Source organism: Haematobia irritans, chromosome 2 (assembly GCF_050003625.1).
Source record: "Haematobia irritans isolate KBUSLIRL chromosome 2, ASM5000362v1, whole genome shotgun sequence".
NCBI classification, from domain to species: Eukaryota; Metazoa; Arthropoda; class Insecta; order Diptera; family Muscidae; genus Haematobia; species Haematobia irritans.
Window position 1 is genome coordinate 91,735,548 of NC_134398.1, and position 23,078 is coordinate 91,758,625.

General features: G+C 33.4%; 1 protein-coding gene across 1 annotated transcript in view; it reads right to left on the reverse strand.

Moving 5' to 3' along the window:
* The window catches only part of hrm (solute carrier family 16 member hermes), a 114,275-nt gene that overhangs the window by 45,623 nt on the left and 45,574 nt on the right, over positions 1-23,078 (reverse strand). The window lies entirely within an intron of this gene.

Below are 23,078 nucleotides of genomic sequence, written 5' to 3' on the forward strand. Positions count from 1 at the left end.
CTTATGTTACCAAGAGGCTTTTTACTGCCCTTGTTAGACCTATTCTGGAGTACGGTTCTATCGTGTGGGATCCTCAGTATGATAGATAGTTCGCTCTGAGACATATTCATTAGGACAGTGATTTTGTTCTTCCTCCTTACATTTCTAAATTGATGCTGATTCATTTGCCTACTCTTAGGAGCCGACGGACGATGTTGGGCTCCATGATGATGTATTGATATCTAGGATTAGGATAAATGTTCCTTGTAGGACATCTAGGAATTACCAGTTTCTTTTCATTGATTTTCAACGTTCGAATTAATCTTCTGTGGAGCCTATTCGTAGGATGTGCATTAATTTTAATTCAATCTATCATCTAGTTGACACTAACTTAAGTATTGATATGGTGAAGTCCAGAATTTTAGCATATTTGGACAACTAATACATTTGTTTTATTGAATAACCTAATATTTTGTCTTGTTTTGTAATTTATCCGGCTGATGAGTCCTTCTCTGTAGCTGGTTAAATTCCACTCCCTCCCCCCGCCATGGTCCGGATCATGGTGTGTACGCTGTCCCTGCGACAGCAAAGTCTATAAAAATCGGACTGCAGCTCGATGTTTCTACAAGATCAGTTCACAGAATCTTAAAATCGTACCGAAGTGCAAAAAACGTATTTATTCTAAAAATAGACAAGTATTATGGATCGTTTAGAGGAAGAAATACCTCCCAAATGGAGTTATCACATGATCCAAAACATACGGGAAAGTTTATAAAGGAGTGGTTCAGGTATAACGATGAATATATATATATATTATATATATATATATATATATATATATATATATATATATATATATATATATATATATATATATATATATATATATATATATATATATATATATATATATTATATATATATATATATATATATATATATATATATATATATATATATATATATATATATATATATATATATATATATATATATATATATATATATATATATATATATATATATATATATATATATATATATATATATATATATATATATATATATATATATATATATATATATATATATATATATATATATATATATATATATATATATATATATATATATATATATATATATATATATATATATATATATATATATATATATATATATATATATATATATATATATATATATACATATATATATATATATATATATGTATAAGTAGTTTTAGAGATATCTTTCAAGTTTTGAATTTAACCTTACAATCTTCAATATCCCATAGATTTTCTATGATTGGTGATTGTGTTGGCCATTTCAAGACCTTATCATCGTTATACCTGAACCACTCCTTTATAAACTTTCCCTATGTTTTGGATCATGTTGATAACTCCATTTGGGAGGTATTTCTTCCTCTAAACGATCCATAATACTTGTCTATTTTTAGAATAAATACGTTTTTTGCACTTCGGTACGATTTTAAGATTCTGTGAACTGATCTTGTAGAAACATCGAGCTGCAGTCCGATTTTATAGACTTTGCTGTCGCAGGGACAGCGTACACACCATGATCCGGACCATGGCGGGGGAGGGAGTGGAATTTAACCAGCTACAGAGAAGGACTCATCAGCCGGATAAATTACAAAACAAGACAAAATATTAGGTTATTCAATAAAACAAATGTATTAGTTATCCAAATATGCTAAAATTCTGGACTTCACCATATCAATACTTAAGTTAGTGTCAACTAGATGATAGATTGAATTAAAATTAATGCACATCCTACGAATAGGCTCCACAGAAGATTAATTCGAACGTTGAAAATCAATGAAAAGAAACTGGTAATTCCTAGATGTCCTAAAAGGAACATTTATCCTAATCCTAGATATCAATACATCATCATGGAGCCCAACATCGTCCGTCGGCTCCTAAGAGTAGGCAAATGAATCAGCATCAATTTAGAAATGTAAGGAGGAAGAACAAAATCACTGTCCTAATGAATATGTCTCAGAGCGAACTATCTATCATACTGAGGATCCCACACGATAGAACCGTACTCCAGAATAGGTCTAACAAGGGCAGTAAAAAACCTCTTGGTAACATAAGGATCCGAAAACTCTTTCGCCCAACGCTTTATGAATCCTAGAACCCTAGATATCTTACTCACCATCGAATTAATGTGATCATTAAAATTAAGCCTACACACAAAATTTTTTTTTATTTCAATCACGAAAATCGCGGATACAATCATTTTTTTGATTGAAATTTTTTTATTTGAAATGTCTTCAATCACGAAAATGATAGTATCAATCACCCATTTTGATCGAAAACCAACACGATTTTCAATTAAAAACTTAATTGAATTTTGTCACGGAATCAATTAGTTGAGTGATTGGTTTTTGACATAAAATTCAATCACAGTTTTAATTGAATCAATTAAAATTTTAATTAATTTCGCGACAAAAATCAATCAACTATTTGATTGATTCAATTAAATTATTAATTGATATGGGAAATAAATTTCAATCAAAAAATGTATATATTGCGCCCCCAAAATCTTATTTAGTTTTATTTGAAATAAAAGAAAATATGCGTTTCTTACAAAAAATATTTTGTTTTTCTGAATTATGCTATAGACTAAAGAATTTGGTTTTTGTTATTTGTGTGTTTTGTTCTAACATAACTTAGACATACAATTATGATCAATAACAACTAGAGGGTTAAAAAAAAACTATATAAATCATTATCTTCCTATCATATTAACGATTTCAGCATGTTCCTTGTAATATTTAGATGCGCCTAGATTTCCAATAAATCAGCAGTATGAAAGCTAAATTAGTTTTTCTGAAAGTAAACAGAATAATTCGAATTTAATTTTGTTCAAGTAAAAGTTGATTTTGTTAAACATTACCTGCATAGAATATCAAGTTCCAGGTTGCATATTTATAATCTTCTTTTGCAGTTGTAGTCGTTTAGCATAAAAGGGTGTCTTAAGGAGCTCGGTAATTTCATTTTAGTAACAATTCCTTTCCAAAATTTCCACACATTGAAATCGTCTATTTAAATTTGAACCAATCAAAGACAAAAATAATGGCAAAACAATGTAATATTTGGTATTATATTGATGATACTTTGCAAATTCTGGAAATAGAAAAAATTTAAATGGAATATACATATTTTTATAATTTTCGGATATTTTTCATATTTTTAAATCCAAAAGAAAGAACTTGTTTACCATTACATAATTCAGCTCCTTAATTTATAATCAGATATACTGCTCTCTACTTGCGTTCAAACTGAAAAAGACAGGTAAAACAAAAATGCAATTTAATGCCAACGCTACTTCGCAACTTCAAGGTGAATCTTCCAACAAACCCATACCGCTCTTGGTTTTAAGAAAACTAGGAGTGAAAAATTTACAATTTTAAAAGATCAATACGGTACCCACCTTTTTATTGCAAACATATTCTTATATATTTGATAAAATGATGGAGATGGGATTGATTGGTAAACTTCACGAAATAAATTTGCTCACTAAAAGAAATGAATAAAAATATATTATTTTAATCCGGTATATATTATTTTAAACGGTATTCACATTTCACAATTGCTTACCTTCAATAAACGTAGATTGCTTCCCATTTTTACAATACCACAAACACAGGTAATTTCAAATGCGTTCTGTCATATATTTTTTCAAACCTTTACCACGTGGCCATTTGTTGCTGCACACTTTATTTATATCAACCCTTTGCTATGATTTGTTGTTGCGTTCAAAATATTTATGCACACATTTTGAATGCAGCAGACAGAATGTCTGCAAAAACCCAACCGTTCGTTACGAGTTACTTGCTCAGACTGATCTCTCCATCATACATTGTTCAATAAATACCCATTCCCTTGTTCTCTTTTCGCTCTTTCCATCGCTCAAAATTAGTCAATTTCAATCACAAAGGTGATTGGATCAATCACATGTGTAATTGGAAACGGAAAATTTTTCAATCACGTTTGTAATTGAAAACAAGTAAGGAAAGTCTAAAATCGGGCGGGGCCGACTATATTATACCCTGCACCACTTTGTAAATCCACATTTTCGATACTATATAAAATCCGACAAATGTATTGGGTGCTATATATAAAGGTCTTTGTCCCAAATACATACATTTAAATCTGACTCCATCTGAACAAAATTTGTAATCTATAGACTTAAAATTAAAGTCGGCTAATGCCTTGGGATGGTACACTAAGTTAGTAAAAAAAATATGGGAAACATTTTAATATGAACCAATTTTGAGGCAACTTCGCAAAAGTGTATTTCTGATTTATCGGTCGATAGATATGTATTAGAAATAAAGGAAAATTTGAGTCACTTTTATAAGTTTTCGACTTAGCAGTGGCGATTTTATAAGAAAAATGTGGACATTTTGGTCATTTTTGCCTAAATCGGAAAAGCATACATGTATATGGAAGCTATATAGAAATCTGAACCGATTTCAACCAAATTTGTATTTTAATTCTACTCTCTGTGCAAAATTTCACGTAAATCGGGCTACAACTTTGGACTCTGTGGTCATATGACGGAAAATCGGGCGAAAGATATATATGGGAGCTATATCTAAATCTGGACCGATTTCAATAAAATGTAGCACACTTGACTAAACTACTAATTGTACTCCTACTGCAAAATTTCAACCAAATTGGACTAAAACTCTGGCTTCTGGGGCCATATAAGTCCATATCGGGCGAAAGATATATATGGGAGCTATATCTAAATCTGAACCGATTTCAATCAAATTTGGCACAACTGACTATAGTACTTATTGTTCTCCTGGTGCAAAATTTCAAGCAAATTAGGGTAAAACTCTGGCTTCTGGGGCCATATAAGTCCATATCGGGCGAAAGATACATATGGGAGCTATATCTAATTCTGAACCGATTTCAATCAAATTTTACACACTTGACTATACGACCAAGTGTTATGTTTGTGCAAAATTTCAAGCAAATCAGGGTAAAACTCTGGCTTCTGGGTCCATATAAGTGCATATCGGGCGAAATATATATATGGGAGCTATATCTAAATCTGAACCGATTTTTTCCAAAATCAATAGGGTTCTATTCTGACATAAAACACATAATTGCGCCAAATTTGAAGTCGATTGGACTAAAACTGCGACCTAGACTTTGATTACCAAAATGTGTTCACGGACAGACGGACATGGCTATATCGACTCAGGAGCCCACCCTGAGCATTTTTGCCAAAGACACCATGTGCCTATCTCGTCTCCTTCTGGGTGTTGCAAACATATGCACTAACTTATAATACCCTGTTCCACAGTGTAATTGATTGAATCAATTAATATTTTAATTGGAAACGTAACAAATAGCAATCATTTTTTAATTGGTTTTTATTCGCATTTGGTTAAATAATTAATTGAATCAATTAACATATTAACTGAATCCGTTTCCAAATTCAATTAGTGATTTATTGAAAAAATTTCGGTGATCATTTTTTGTGTGTACGATCCATAACAATGCCAAGATCAACAAAAGAATAAACCTCCCCCAATAACGTGCCCTGTATACTATACCGAACATCAATAGACCTTGACCTGAAGAAACGCATAAACTTGCATTTCTTCAAGTTCAAATCCATTAGATTTACCCTACACCAATCACCAAAGCTATCCAAATCATCCTGTAATAAATGCACCCGGCCAGAATTATCGAACGAGGAGAATAACTTAACATCATCAACATACATCAAAATCCTAGAGTTAACTACGGACTGAGGTAAATCGTTTATAATTAACAACAAGTAAGGAAAGTCTAAAGTCGGACGGGGCCGACTATATTATACCCTGCACCACATTGTAGATCTAAATTTTCGAAACCATATCACATCCGTCAAATGTGTTGGGGGCTATATATAAAGGTTTGTTCCAAATACATACATTTAAATATCACTCGATCTGGACAGAATTTGATAGACTTCTACAAAATCTATAGACTCAAAATTTAAGTCGGCTAATGCACTAGGGTGGAACACAATGTTAGTAAAAAAATATGGGAAACGTTTAAATCTGAAGCAATTTTAAGGAAACTTCGCAAAAGATTATTTATGATTTATCGCTCGATATATATGTAGTAGAAGTTTAGGAAAATTAGAGTCATTCTTACAACTTTTCGACTAAGCAGTGGCGATTTTACAAGGAAAATATTGGTATTTTGACCATTTTTATTGAAATCAGAAAAACATATATATATGGGAGCTATATCTAAATCTGAACCAAATTTGGCACGCATAGCTACAATGCCATTTCTACTTCCTGTAAAAATTTCAACTAAATCGGAGCAAAAAATTGGCCTCTGTAGTCATATGAGTGTAAATCGGGCGAAAGCTATATGGGAGCTATATCTAAATCTGAACCGATTTCCAAATTTGGCACGCATAGCTACAATGCTAATTCTACTCCCTGTGCAAAATTTCCTCTGTGGTCATATGAGTGTAAATCGGGCGAAAAATATATATGGGAGCTATATCTAAATCTGAACCGATTTCAACCGAATTTGGCATGCATAGCTACAATGCTAATTCTACTCCCTGTGCAAAATTTCAATTAAATCGGAGTAAAAGATTGGCCACTGTGGTCATATGAGTGTAAATCGGGCGAACGATATATATGGGAGCTATATCTAAATCTGAACCGATTTCAATAAAATTTGGCACACTTGACTATAGTACTAATTGTTCTTCTTGTGCAAAATTTTAAGCACATTGGGGTAAAACTCTGGCTTCTGGGGCCATATAAGTCCATATCGGCCGAAATATATATATGGGAGCTATATCTAAATCTGAACCGATTTCTTCCAAAATCAATAGGGTTCTATTCTGAGCCAAAACACATACTTGTGCCAAATTTGAAGTCGATTGGACTAAAACTGCGACCTAGACTTTGATTACAAAAATGTGTTCACGGACATGGCTATATCGAGCCCACCCTGAGCATATTTGCCAAAGACACCATGTGTCTATCTCGTCTCCTTCTGGGTGTTGCAAACATATGCACTAACTTATAATACCCTGTTCCGCAGTATGGCGCAGGGTATAAAAATATGGGAAACATTTAAATCTGAAGCAATTTTAAGGAAACTTCGCAAAAGTTTATTTATGATTTATCGCTCGATATATATGTATTAGAAGTTTAGGAAAATTAGAGTCATTTTTACAACTTTTCGACTAAGCAGTGGCGATTTAACAAGAAAAATGTTGACATTTTTGTCGAAATCAGAAAAACATATATATGGAAGCTATATCTAAATCTGAACAGATTTCAATCAAATTTGACACATTACTAATTGTACTCCTAGTGCAAAATTTTAACCAAATTGGGCCAGAACTCTGGCTTCTGGGGCCATATAAGCCCATATCGGCCGAAAAATATATATGGAAGCTATATCTAAATCTGAACCGATTTCAGTCAAATTTTGCACACTAGACTATACTACTAATTGTACTCCTAGTGCAAAATTTCAAGCAAATTCGGCCAAAAATCTGGCTTCTGGGGCCATATAAGTCCATATCGGGCGAAAGATATATATGGGAGTTATATCTAAATCTGAACCGATTTCAATCAAGTTTTGCACACTTGACTATACGACTAAGTGTTATGTTTGTACAAAATTTCAAGCAAATCGGTATAAAACTCTGGCTACTGGCTCCATATTAGTGCATATCGGGCGAAAGATATATATGGGAGCTATATCTAAATCTGAACCGATTTCTTCCAAAATCAATAGGGTTCTATTCTGACCCAAATTAGGAACATGTGCCAAATTTGAAGGCGATTGGACTTAAATTGCGACCTAGACTTTGATCACAAAAATGTGTCCACAGACAGACGGACGGACAGACGGACATGGTTATATCGACTCAGGGACCCACCCTGAGCATTATTGCCAAAGACACCATGTGTCTATCTCGTCTCCTTCTGGGTGTTACAAACATATGCACTAACTTATAATACCCTGTTCCACAGTGTGGCACAGGGTATAATAAGACAGGCCCCAAATGACTACCCTGAGGCACGCCTGATGGGACATCAAAGCACCTCGAATAGGACACAATCTGCGTGCGGCACTCAAGATACGACGAAATCCAAGCCAAAAGTGTACTAGCTAATCCAATCCTATCCAGCTTATACAACAACAGCTTATGATTCACCCGGTCAAACTAAAATCCGTATAAATAACATGTGTCTGATTCCCACACCCTCAAAAAATCGCTTCTGTAACATATACTCCCAAACATATTTTGCTTCAAGCATATACATTTTTGGGTATTGCCCAAACATTTATATGTTTGATTTCTTCCAATATATAATATGTTTGAAAGCATATTGGTCTAAACAATATAATATGTTTGGGTAGTCTAAGTTCCAAACATTTTGTATTTTTCCATCCAAATTCAATAATGTTGTCTTCCAAAAAACTATATGTTCTTATGTGAACATATAATATGTTTGGAAACATTTTGAACCCAAAAATTTTATATGCTTAGAAGAATTTTCTCCCAAAGAAGATTGTGCTCAAATTTTTTTTCTGCCTAATTGTATATTCCCTCACATTTTTCTCACTTCCACGAGTTTTTAGCACCTTTTTCTGTAATACAAACATTTTAGAAGAAATTATTATATTTTATATTTTTTTTTAATTTTACCTTTTGCCGGACGGGGATTCGAACAGCGGACCACACAGTTTGTAAGCCAGCACACTAACCACTGGCCTACGTAGCTGTTATGGTCATCAAGAGATAATTATCGTTATAAGTTATATTTATATAGCATATCTTGCGGCCCCCACGAGCCGATGCAAACATAACATTGTTTAACAACATAACATTATTAAACAGACATTTGTTGGCAGCGTGGAGCAGTGGTTGGTCGTCCGCCTTGCGTGACAGGGGACCTGGGTTCGATCCCTGCTTCGACCAACACCATTTTTTTTGTTTAATATATTTTTTAACATATATTCCAGATACGTTCGGAAGTTCCCGAAAAGGTGTTCAGCATTACATACTATTATATTAAATTATATTAAATTTTTACTACGAAATTGTAAAGTGTGTTTTATAAAAGACTTAAAGTCAGAAAGTCAGCTTGATATAAACGAAATGGACTGAGTTCAAATCAAATATTATTTGTTGTATTGCAACAATAAAAATTCTGTAACAAATAAAGGTTTTTGTATACAAGTTTACAATTTTCGAAGAAATTCAAAAACTCTTACAAAAGAAGAACGTGAAGTCGAGTATAGATAAATATTTTTCCATCGAATCCTAAGTTTAACGATAACCATTCAAAAGCACATATTTAAATTCTAAACAGTAATTTTAAAACAGCATATACATTTATTTTGGTGTGAACAATTGTTTGCTAGCATGTAACACCATTAATTTAGAAATACAAATAAATATATAAATTTTTATTAACGAATAATTTTGTACTTAATTTAATTCTTAAGGCCGGTATAAATTGGCATTATCACGTTAAAATGGCCATGTTTACCATTTTACTTTTCTTTAATAATTTCTTTTAAAGAAAATAAACTTATTCAATTGTTGCTTTGGATCTTTCCCCACCATGTTATAATACAATTTACCGGAAAAAGTTGTAATGTTATTCTGGTTTTGCAGCTAAAATGAGAAATAATTTTAGCGGCAAAACTCGAACTCAATGCCCACTTTTATTTTCGAAAAAATCCGTCAACTCCTCTTGGACTACTCATTAATAAAGAGGAACTAATCTTTGTTTTTATAGATCTTCAAAGGTCGATACTTTCAATGAAGTCGTGTTGTCGTTATAATTAAGTGATTTGACTTAAAAATGGGTATCATAACATGAAAGAACAACTTTTGAACTAAGGTCAACTTGACTTTAATAATTCAGAAAAATTCTTTAAAATTAATGAAACTGTCTTTAAATTTGTTGCATTTTTGCATCTTGACTACAAGGCAAAAATCATTAAAAAATAGGATATGTTTTTCAATACTTTATTTTAAAGACATTTTTTACTTGAAACATAACATAATTTCTACTGGAAGTCTTGTTTTTAACGGACATTTTATAGCATATGAAAAAAAGCTGAAGAAGCGAAAAATTGACATGTGCTTCGTAGAGTCAAGTACACAAAACCCCATTTAAAAGAGAATTGTGTCTTAAAAGCATCCATACTTGTATTCTCCGCTTCTTTGGTTCGGAATCAATATCAAAATTGTTAAAGTGGAGACACAATCTTTGGAACCGGACATGCTTTTTGTTCAGTGTATAGTGCCCTTTCATTAGTTTTTATGAAGATCCCTTTAATTACCTTTGTTTGAATATTTTGACTTACTCGTCCTACGTTCCGATTTGTTTTGACGAAACAAAAAAATTGTGCCCGTAATGCGAAAATGATAAACAAAACTCATGCTCTTTTTTTTCAAATATATTTTATCTTGGTTCCGAATGAATTTTCTCTCCGAATACTCATTTTAATATTTTACTTAAGCATATAAAATTTTTGACGAAGTCTTATATCACAACATATATATTTCTACTCATAATATGTAAATTTATACTTGTTTATATTCACACATAGTATTTTTCCTATATTTAATGAAATTTTCTTTGTGTATATATATTTGTAATGCGCCAATTGGTTACTTTCATTATTTTACTTCCAGCATACAATTTGTCTCTCTTTGTAAACACATATATGTTTATGGGCTATTTCTAAATTAATATATGTTTGCATCCAAGCATATTATATTTACAAACATTTTATGTCCCAAACATAATATGTTCTAACATATTAACATAAATGTCCCAAACATATTATGCTAGTTTGTGAACATTATATGTTTGCACTCAAAAATATTGTGTTTAAAAATTTGAGTTCCAAACATATAATGTTTATACCCAGACATATGAAAAACAGTCTTTTTCGTCCGTGCAACAACAAACTGATTAATAACATGAGAAATAAATTCCACCAAGTTCGTAATAGTCGATAGGCCCTTACGAAAACCATGCTGGCAAGGATCCAGTATCGAAGAAATGCTATGCGACAAAGCATCCGTCACCATCTTCTCAAAAACCTTGGGAATAGCACTCAATCTTGCTATCCTCCTATAATTACTCACATCAAAGGGGCTTCCTGACTTATGAAGTGGTACGACAAAAGAACTCCTCCATCTTATAGGGAAATAACCAAATTTCAATGAGCTCCCAGCAAAAAAAGTGAAAATGTTCTATATGGATCCGGAAGTGATGCAAAATTGACGCGATGAATTTAACACGGGCTTGTCATAGGACGGATGTCCACCATTTCCACAGCCGTTGCACTGAATATGAATCATTTTTATGGTGTGATCTGAATTCAGTGTTTTAGAAGTGAATTAAAAATTTTTGTAATATTTTGCCAAAGAAACAATTTTTGTAATTTTTTACGATTTTTAATGCATTCTAATGGTTGTCTGAAGCGTTCGACTTCAAATATTTTTAAAAATTCGCAATCTTTTTAGAATGGATTTCGCATTTTTATCGACAAAATTTGAATAATTTGTTTCTTTTTTATAATTCTCACTCTGTTTTTAATCTATTTGAAACAAAAAAATTAAATTACCCGTTAAAAATATGAAAAATAACGAGTTACAAAAAAATTAATTAAAATAACTTCCTGTGTAGTTAAAATAAAGAACATCTTTGGGAGGACATTTCTGGAAGTGCTTTTAAAGTTGTGCCTTTGGAAGAACTTCCAAATTTTTTGCTGGGCTATTAAATAACAACGACAATGGAGCAGAGAGACATTCGGAGCAAAACTTCAGAATTATCCCAGGAATGCCATCTGGACCACCACTGGTGGACGCCTTAACCCCACGCAAATACCCAGACACAGGCAGACTATCAAATAATGGAATTGCCACTCGATCAAGCGACCTAATAAAATAGGGATATGAACCATCAGCATCATAAGTACCATTCCTATAAACAGATTCAAAATTGCCCGCGAAACAGTCCGCAATGGACTGGTCCCCATAAAAGTCAACACCCTCCCTCCGGATCTTCGATGGCCTATTCGAGGACTTACGTTTCATCCTAACAAAATCATAAAAAGACTTCGGGTTACAATGAATGTCATTCCTAACCTTATCAATGTAACCAACATAACACGCCCTTGATTCCATATTATAAATAGACCTAGCGACAGAGTACCGAGTATAATCAAAATCAGATCCCGTCCTCTTATAACGTCTAAAACATCTATTCCTATCATTCATGTGTCTCGTCAATTCAGGAGAATACCATGGCTGATTCCTAGGGAAATCCACCCTTCGCCTAGGGACTGTCCGAGACACAAAACCATCCAAAACCCTGTAGAAATTATCAACAGCCACATCAATATCGGACAACCGATCACACCTACAAACAGAGCCCCAGTCAACACTTGAAAGAAACGAATACAACACATCGAAATTCGTCTTCTTAAAATATAGTGAAATTATCTCATCCTGAGCAGCAACCATTTGAGACCCATGAGCAACATCCAAGAGGGAAAGAGAGAAAGCAGGGTGATACCTATCCTCGGGATAAGAAACAGGACCACATCTTGACAAATCAAAATTATAGGGATCGCCTACAAAGACCAAATCAAGAATCTTCCCAAAGAAATTCAAAACTCCATTGATCTGACTCAAACCAGCATCAAGAAAAAGATTCAAAAAAGTCGTCACCCATTCCGAACCACCAGAAGTAGTCAGTGGAGTCAACGCCTCCGTATCAGGCAAGCTAAGCCAATACACCATAGGCAAATTAAAATCGCCCAAAACTACGATCCTGTCCGAATCACTCATTCCAGACATAATACTACTTATTGCCACAAAATGACGCTCATATATAGAATATTCCGAAGCCGGAGAAATATATGAGCATATGACGAATAACCTAAATCCCAGAACATCTACCCTTACCGCAAGGAATTCAATATCATCAACATCGTCCAGAACAATTCGCTCAGAGAAGGTGCCAAGGACACCAATTAGTACTCCACCACCAATCCTACCCATACGATCCTTCCTGAACACCAAGTAACGACCACAAAGAATCTCAGAACCATATACCGATGGCCTGAGCCAAGTCTCAGTCATAACCAAAATCGCAAACTCAAACCTATCAATATACAGCCTCGATAATTTCGTATTCAGCCCTCTGACATTCTGATAAACAATAGAAAAAGAGCCACTCAGTTTTTTGGAGATGGAGGACGCCTGCTAGGTAATCTAGCTAAGTTATCAACAAACTCCTTAACGAATGCCCTAGGAGGCCAAAAATCACGATTACACAGCGTATCGACGAGATCAGCATCAAAAATAATCTTAAGTGAAGACCTATTCTCAGAGAACTGAGACTTCAACCTAATAGTTCTAAAAACCGATATACCATCGATCCTAGACCTAATATAACAATCGATATCCTCAGCCGTCGTCTCCGGGGAAAAACGAGAAATAAAAATTACCCTCTTATAAAGGAATCTTTTTTTTATACATTTTTACTTTTTTTTTTGTTATGGGACGATCGTCCCGTACACAGAGAATAGATTAGTTGGAATTCGGTTGAATTTATGAACATTCTGTATTTAGAAATAAATAAAAGTTGATTATAACAATTTTCTGTACTTACATGCATTTGTTCATACCTGTAACCATTAGTTGAGATTTTTAACAGATTTTCTGTCGTGCTACAAGATAATTGGTTGTGGCAACCAAACCTACCTCATTTGATTAATTTTTATTCAAATTGGTTGATACGACCAACCGTAAGGAAAATTCTGAACTATCATTCAGCAGTTACCATTTTCATATAATATTCACAACGAATAACATTTCGAATTTTTTAAATGTCATTTGTATTAATGAAAATATGTTGAAGAATTTTTTGTATTATTTGAAACTTTAAAACAAACAATTATCTACTATTTGTGATCGTAACACAGCACGAATGGTCTGTGAAGAGGATGTGGGCAAGAAATTCAAAACAATGGTTTGTATTGGAAATATTTTTTAGAGAACTCAACTCATTGTGCCGCACTTCTAGCATGTATGAAACATAAATTCGGAGGTTGAGGTTCAGCTTGGATTCTCAACTTTGTAAGAGGTAAAATCTACTCTCCAAAGCAGATCAGTTTTACTTCTAGTTCCGTGAAATTTGGGTGATCAGTGCTCCTTCTTGTCCCTGAAGAAGATAATTCGAGAGACCGGTGTATATGAGAACAATATCAAACCTATACCAATATAAACCAAATTTTTCCAATTTTAGGAAAAAACAAATTAACTCTAGTTTTCCAATTTCAACAATTTGGATAAAATGTCGGTTTCGAGAAACACAAGAAGGTAGAGCGGGAAATCGGTCTATATGGAGCTATACCAAAAACTGGACCGATGCACTCCAAATTCTATACATATATTTGCGGGCCTCAAAATATCTATAGATTTCAATTTTCAAGCAACTCGAATAGAAATTGCGATGTCTCGATCAGGGCTGTAGAGTCGAGTCAATTTTGCTCCCGCATTTCTTATTAACCTCGACTCCGACTCCGGAGTCGACTCCAGGGGGTGTACCTAAATCTCATTTGAACAGTATTCCAATTGTATTTTTAAGGTTCCAAAAATAGACCGATATAATTATTCTATTTTGCCATATGTGTTTATAAGTCCAAAAGAACTCTAATTTTAAATGTTGATATGACTCGACGATAAATCTCAGCATTTTTGGGATGTAAAGAACTCTACATTTTAATTTCAGACCAGTAGATTAAAATACGACACAAGACTATATAGAGGCAACATCAAAATATGGGTAGATAACAACAATCTCCAGAATATGTATTTATAAAAACACAAAATTTCAAAAAATAATTAGGCTTCCAGAAGTTTTAGAAGTCAAATCCTGGTATTGGTCTATATATGCATTTAAAAAAATAAATTTACATAAAAAAGAAAAATAATAATAATATCAAAATGTCGGACTAATCAGATAGAATGTTTAGATGTTAAACAAGTAAGTAAAGTCTAAAGTCGGGCGACTATATTATACCCTTCACCACTATGTACACCAAAATTTGTGTTACCATCTCAACTCCTTCAAATTTGTTTGGAGTTATTATGAAGGTTTATATTCCCATATTCAAATATCTATATCTTAACCGATTTGAAGATATGTGGTCTATTGTTGGTAATGATATATTATTTGGCCAAGTCGGGCGATATTTCCACAAGTCGGAGCCTTATTTAAAACTCAACCATTCTGTGGAAAGTCTGGCATCAGCGTGTGTAGGATATGATTACGATATTGGGAAATCATCACAGAATTTAGTGTAAAATGTTGGTATTTTGGCTATATTTGTATAAACCGGAAGAACAACTATATTGAGGATTTATTTAAATCTGAACCAAATTAGATCACACTTGACACACTTAAATAGCGAATTAAATATATTCTCTGTAGAAACTATCAAGTCAATTGGAGGAAAATGCCATTAAAAATTGGATTAAAATATAAAACATTCTACCATATTTCCCCAACTCTGGCGTACACATACATGGGAGCTGTATCTAAATCTGAACCGATTTCAACCAAATTTGGCACACATAACGATACCATCAAACGTACATCTCGTGCAAAATTTGAAGCAAATAACGGCAAAACTCTGGCTTTTGAGGCCATATAAGTGCAAATCGGGCGAAAGATATATATGAGAGCTATATCTAAATCTGAACCGATTTCAACTTTCTCCCAAAAGACCGGCTGTGGTTTAATTTAAAATTACAGCTTCCAAAGACATCGGGTGTATATTTCTCAAGTAATTATGTAGGGCTATCTCAAAATCTGGACCGACGGGAAAATTCCGCATTTGTTTATGAATCTCAAATAACTCTAAATTCAAAATTTCTGATAAATCTTATGAAAATTTTAGACTGGGAAAAGTTTCTTTAAAAAATCGGAAGTTGGGTTTATATTGCCTTAAAATTGTACATTTAACAAGAGTATATATATGGTCAAAAATCGATATTTTAATATGTTATAAATGGACAATGCAATTGACCAATTCAGCGCATATTCAGTCAAACCTAATTTTTACATCACCTTGAAATTTCACTCGTATAAATACACTTTGAATGGCCTGAAATCCAGTACTTCGTTTTTCGTTGTTCGACTGGAATCTAATTTGTCGACACATTTCTTTAGTTATAAAGATGTGAAGTGTTTTTCAAATTTTGTTTCGCCGGAGTCGGAGTCGAGCAAAATTTCTACGACTCCAACTCCGACTCCAGCAAAATCTTCAGACCCCGGCTCCGACTCCACAGCCCTGGTCTTGATGCTAAAGAACCCAACTCAGAGCATCACTTTATATGGTGCTATATTAAAACCATCTTCAAACTTGACCTGCATGCAGACAAAAGACGAGTTTGTGTAAAATTTCAGCACGGTAAATTCATTATTGAAAGCTATAGCGTCATTACAACAGACACACAGCCAGAAATACAGAAGGATATCGTCTTAGAATTTCTCCCTGATCAAGAACATATATAGGTTTATATAGTTGGAAATCGATATTTCGTTTGCGTTACAAGCGGAATGATAAATTTATTACAATAGAATGATGGTGCGTATACAAGTAAGGCAAGTCTAAAGTCGGACGGGTGGGCCATATTACACCCTGCAACATTCTGTAGATGTACATTTTCGATACCATCTATGTACAAAATTTCAAATTTCCGAAACGACATTATGACATCCGTCGTCATTGGGCGAAAGATATGTATTAGAGATATATCCAAATCTGATCCAATTTCGACCAAATTTAGCGTATCTACACGGATGAAAAAGACTGTTTTTCATATGTTTGGCTATAAACATTATATGTTTGAAACACAAATTTTTAAACACAATATTTTTGAATGCAAGCATATAATGTTCATAAACTAGCATAACATGTTTGGGACATATATGTTAGAACATATTATGTTTGGGACATAAAATGTTTGTAAATATAATATGCTTGGATGCAAGCATATATTAATTTAGAAATAGCCTATAAACATATATGTGTTTAGTAGCTTGGAGCGCTATTTAACAGGGAGCGATATTGATTTAAGTTGGTGGTTGTTGCTTGTTATTACAAAATTAACATTTTATTTTTCCTTGGGCAATTGATCAGCTACTTCTTTGATCCTTACAAACTTTGTGGTCCGCTGTTCGAATCCCCGTCCGGCAAAAGGTAAAATTAAAATAAAAAAAAATCATAAAATTGAATAATTTCTTCTACAATGTTTGTATTACAGAAAAAGGTGCTAAGAACTAAAAAATCTCGTGGAAGTGAGAAAGATGTCGGGGAATATACAATTGGGCAGAAACAAAATTTTGAGCATTCAGGTCGAAAACCTATGTTGTTAGCACCTATATTACCTGTTTATTTTCATAATTCATTATGATTGTAAAGATATAAATAAATAAATAAAATTTTGAGCACAATATTATTTGGGAGAATTTTTTTTAAGCATATAATATTTTTGGGTGCAAAATGCTTCCAAACATATTATATGGTCACATAATAACATATTGTTTTTTGGAAGACAACATTATTGAATTTGGATGCAAAAATACAAAATGTTTGGAACTTAGACTACCCAAACATATATTGTTTAGACCAATATGCTTTCAAACATATTATATATTGGTAGAGATCAAACATATAAATGTTTGGGCAATACCCAAAAATGTATATGCAAAATATGTTTGGGAGTATATGTTACAGAAGCGATTTTTTGTGAGGGTGTAGCTATGTTATAATGTCACTGCAGAATTTCACGTAAACCGGAGTAAAAGTTTGCCGTCAGTGTTTATACACACAGAAAACAGTTTGGTAGGAATTCCTGATAGTAACCGACTCGAACCATTTTACGCCCATATCCCATATGTTACGGATCAGTCCCCTTTGCCAAAAGGAGGTTGGCAATAAATTCAGTTATTATGAATGAAAACGTCTTATATAATGGAAATTGATGTGACTATTGTAATCACATACAATTTTTTTCTTTAAAATGCAGCGAGCATTTTTCCAATCATTCACGAAATAATAATGGAAAATTGCCAATGTTTCAAAGATTACTAAACACGTGTAAAGTTTTCTATATATATTCTTATGATACTCAGAAGAACATTTTTGTTCTTTAACGGTAGGTACTCATTGTTGGTGATTTTTTTTACCTTCTGTGCGTGATGAGGTCGCTGTGGATCTTTTTGATTTTTATTCATTCATAACTTTGTTTACATGATGAACAACGAGATGGTTTCTGACCTCCTGTACTAAAGCGTTTTAAGTCGGTGATTGTAAATTTTTATGCGACTGGACCATTAAATAGGTTTTTATAGATTATACAGCGTAAAAAATACGTTTTTAGTTTTGGGAACAATTAACAACACTGACATTTTTTCTGGAAATAACTTTATATAAAAGAATTTGTCACGTTTTTAGTTGCCATTATTTTGGTTGCTAGTTTTATTTTTTCCGTGGATATATCAACTATAGTGAATACATAAGTACTTCTTCTTCTTAATTTGCCCATTCGTTCTACGAATTTGTGGCGATCAATCCAATTACATATAATATAATTTACATTATAGATATATTCATAAGTTTTTTTATTATTTCTGCAAAAGATTGTCTGCGGAATTCGCTAAGTATGGTTGCAACATCTGTTATACCGGTTCATTCCTGAATATTCTTAATCCAAGTCTGCTACTTTCCTCCCCTAGATAGCCTTCCTTCTATTTTGTATCGGATGTTGTTTTGGAGTAGTTTGTATTTATTAATTCGCGTAATATGTCCAACATAAGCTGTGTTCGCTTCTTTATAGTATTGATAAGTTATTTTTCTTTATGTAGTATACTCAACACTTCATTGTTTGGTCCATGATATTTTAAGTATTCGTCTGTACGTCCACATCTCGAAAACTTCTAGTTTCTTCACGTCAGCAGCCTTTAGGTTCCACATTTCGACTGCATACAACAAAATTTACCATACATATGTTTTCAAATATCTAGAGTTGGACAATACCGGATCACTAAAGTGGCCGTTCTTTTCAGATCCGCTCCTAAAAAGGAACTAGTTCCATCATTTAATTCCACAGCTCCTTTTGGATCCGGACAAGAAAAACAAACAAAGAATCCCATATATCCGACATTTTCTTTCAGCTCCCCAAGAAAAAAAGTTCACAAGTTTACAATTTGTAAATAAAAATAAAAAAGCAACGATTTTCATAATTTTTTGAAAGTTTATTTTTATTAATTATAAAAAAGATTCAGTGACTAAAATTATTTAATTCAAAATTCAGAGATCAAAATTTTTCTTATAAATATCGATTTTTTCGTGGATTGTTTTTCATTAAAAGTTACTATGTAAAAAAATGACTTTGCCCACTTTAGAGATTTATAAAAAAAAGAGTTCTCCTTTCGTTTAAAATTTGCTCTGTCGCGGAAAATATTATTTCGCACGGCACCGATGTTGCTGATATGCATAATCTTCTCAAAGCGTGATGGTAAACTCGTGGATATATTTGTTTTCTTTCCTCCCACCAAGATAAGGGGTGCGTTCAATGCAATCTTCATTCAAGTATTTGTCGAACTCCCAACTGTATTATTTGCGGGACGTGATACCTTTGCAAAGTTGGTATCATAATAAATCCATACTTTTGAAGAACTTGTTTTTGGAATTTATAATTCTACGGTGTCATTGCCATCATCGGTATTCTGTAATTTTATACGGGAGATTCTTAATTGCTTTATAGCCGTCTGAAAGAGTGACATTTTTCGTGGTGATAACGGCATCTTTCACAGTATAAATACGTTGTAGCATTTCATAGGTGGAATTCCACCTTGTTTTAACTTCATGACTGATTGCCCCATTTGTAGTTGAGCATCATATAGTTTGTTGTTTGTGCTTTTATGGAAGAACTCAACAATTCTTTTTATCTTTTTTAAAATATCGTAATAATGATGTTTGAACGACTAAGTTAAGCGAGTGCGCGTAGCACCCAATCCAATGCCAACTTCCCATGCGCACTGCTGCAACAACATTACAGTCATTGTCTGTTACAATGGCAGCTATTTTATTTGTAAAGCCAATGACAATCTCATAAGCGTAGGAAGGCCTCTGGGGAGGGGGCTTAGACCCCCCCCAGAAAAATTGTAGCCCCCCAGAATTTGAAAACCTATTTACGATTTTACATTTTTATAAAAATTAAACAAGTATATACTCGTACAACGCACAAAGTTCCACTAAAGACTTTCATGAACAATCGAATTACTTGGGTTGTGGTAGAAGTCTGATATTTATGAAATAAAGCTGTGGTTGAACTTATGATTTAGTTGAATAAAAAATAGTAATTGATATTAAAACTATTCTTTCATAAATTAATATCTTAATAACGCTGCAAAAAAGCGTCGCCAAAAAATAAGTGAAAATGTTCTTTTTGGGTCTGGAAGTGGTACAAATTTGGCGGAGAAGCGATGAATGTAATATGAACTTGTCATCGAACGAATGTCCACCGTTTCAACAGCCGTTGCTATGAATTTGCACCACTTCTTAAGGTGCGATCCGAATTCAGTGTTTTGAATGTGAATTAAAAATTTTGTGATATTTTCCCAAATAAATAATTTTTATACTTTTTTATGAATTTTAATGCGTTCTAACGCTTGTTTGAAACGTTTTCCCTCGAATATTTTCAAATATTATCGATTTTTCTATAATAGATTTAGCATTTTTGTGGCAAAATTTGAATAATTTGTACCATTTTATTTATTCTTACTCTTTTTTTTAACTATTTGAAAAAAGAAAACAAAAAATTACGCATTAAAATATAAAAAAATGAAGTAAAAAAAACTGCCTGTGTAGTTAAAATAGTTAACTTCTTTGTGAGCACATTTTTGGAAGTGCTTTTAAAGTTGTGCCTTTAGAACAACTCCCAATTTTTTGCTGGGAAAAGTGTGGAACTACCCTACGGGAAACGGATCAACCACAGAACTGGTACAGGACTAGTCCCTGGTGTGTATGGACCAGTCCCAGTTCTGATCAAAACGTATGGAAGGGACCGTCCACTTTAACATGGGTTTGTCATTGACGAAGTAAACTTACATTTTAGGACGCGTCTTGGACTCATCCCAAAGGACACGTCCTGGGACAATTTAGCAGGAGCAACCCATAAACAGGTCCTCAGGAACCAGTCTTGGACAAACTCTTAGAAATCTCTTTCAATTTGGGCTCCTAATCGAACCCGAAATGAAAAAAATTTTTTGAAATATGTCGAACAAAAGGTTATTCTGATAATTTTATTTAACTAAATGTGAAAATTGCAACTAACTGGAGCACAGGTACCAGTTCTGTGATAGGTCCATCAGTGGCAATTTGCACCAATTTCCCGTAGGGTACTTTTAGTTGCTTTTTTATAAATTGATTGTCGAGTTATTTTGATGTCTATTTTTTATTCAATTTTATGAAATAAAACATTAGTTGAACCTATAAGTTCAGTCTATAAAGTTTTAGCTAGGGGGGCTATAGCCACCCCCCCCTAGGAAAATTGTCTAGCTACGCTAATGGACAATCTTCAGCAAATCCCTTAATAAAATTTGAAATATTAATCGATGAATGGCTGTCACTGAATTCCAAGCAAGCTAGTAAATGAGACCTCAACGTTTTACTTCCATCAATAAAGTGAGCACTAACAGCCATGTAACTAGTGTGAGATAGCGATGTCCAACCGTCTGTTGTAAGGCACACAGCAGTAGCAGTTTGAATATTGGTTTTAATTCATATGTGTTATCCAGCATATTGATTGATAGTGGCTTTCGAGTTGGCACAGAATATCCAGGACTAGTGGACTAGTTGTGGTTCTTCAACGATACGGAATGCATGATGACCCTTTGTTATGATTTTTAAGACTTGCTCGTCAATTTGCTGCACTTTGCGAATTGGTGGAGGTTTTCGCATGAATTGGGTTATATTTGATTGGGCTTTTCTAGCTTGTGCGCTGAAAATAGATGGATGTTAACACATCAAATTATTTTCATTCAAATTAATGGTTTCTGTTGGATTGCTGTTAATAGTTACAGTATACTTTTGGGTGGTTGAGATGCTTTCTCTTCATATGACATGAAATGTTTCCATTCGAACCACTTGATATACTTATTTTTGATTTGCAGTTATTACATACGGCTTTGCCATCGCCACTATCTTCGAATCGGAGGCAAATTGAGCTGTGCCTTTTTTCTCGAAGACATACTGGTTAAAGAATTAAATGATATGAGTATATATTAACTTATATTGTATATATTCGCCTGTACAAAAATCAGTAGGAATTCCACCAATAAAAATTGTAAGCATTGAGTTTATTTTCTGTTTCCACAAATTCTTTGAAAATAAGTCAAATGTCAACGGCAAATAATTTTTTTGAGCCAACCAAAGAAGCCAAAGATTCTTGGAATATTCTTTCACATTAAACAATAAAGGGGATCTTTGCCGTACACCTTTAGATATTATTATGTCATCCGTGCATTCTCCATTTACATCAACATGTACTGTTTGATGATATTTTTCCCAATACCAATGGAGGTAAGAATCTCTATTGATTTATCGTGGCGTACTGTATCGAAGGCTTTTTCGTAGTCAATATACATCTTTCTGGACGGTTTTACATTTTTGAACTAGGACTTGTAAGGAAAAGAGATTATCACAATGGACTGAATAATCTAAGTGAGCCTGAAACTTAATCGGGCTGCCACTTTAACCTAACCTAAGGAAAAGATATCTTCGCGGGCCTTCTTTAAACCCAAATTGGGATGTACCCATAACTTTCTCACATTGCTCATAGATTCTCCCATGTATTATTATAAGTACAAAAGTGTTATTTGGACTTCATGGACGTGGCCGACTGGTACCATTTACGCTGATACGCTGAGGAAGACGAAGATACTGAAGTAGACGATGAGGAAGCCATAA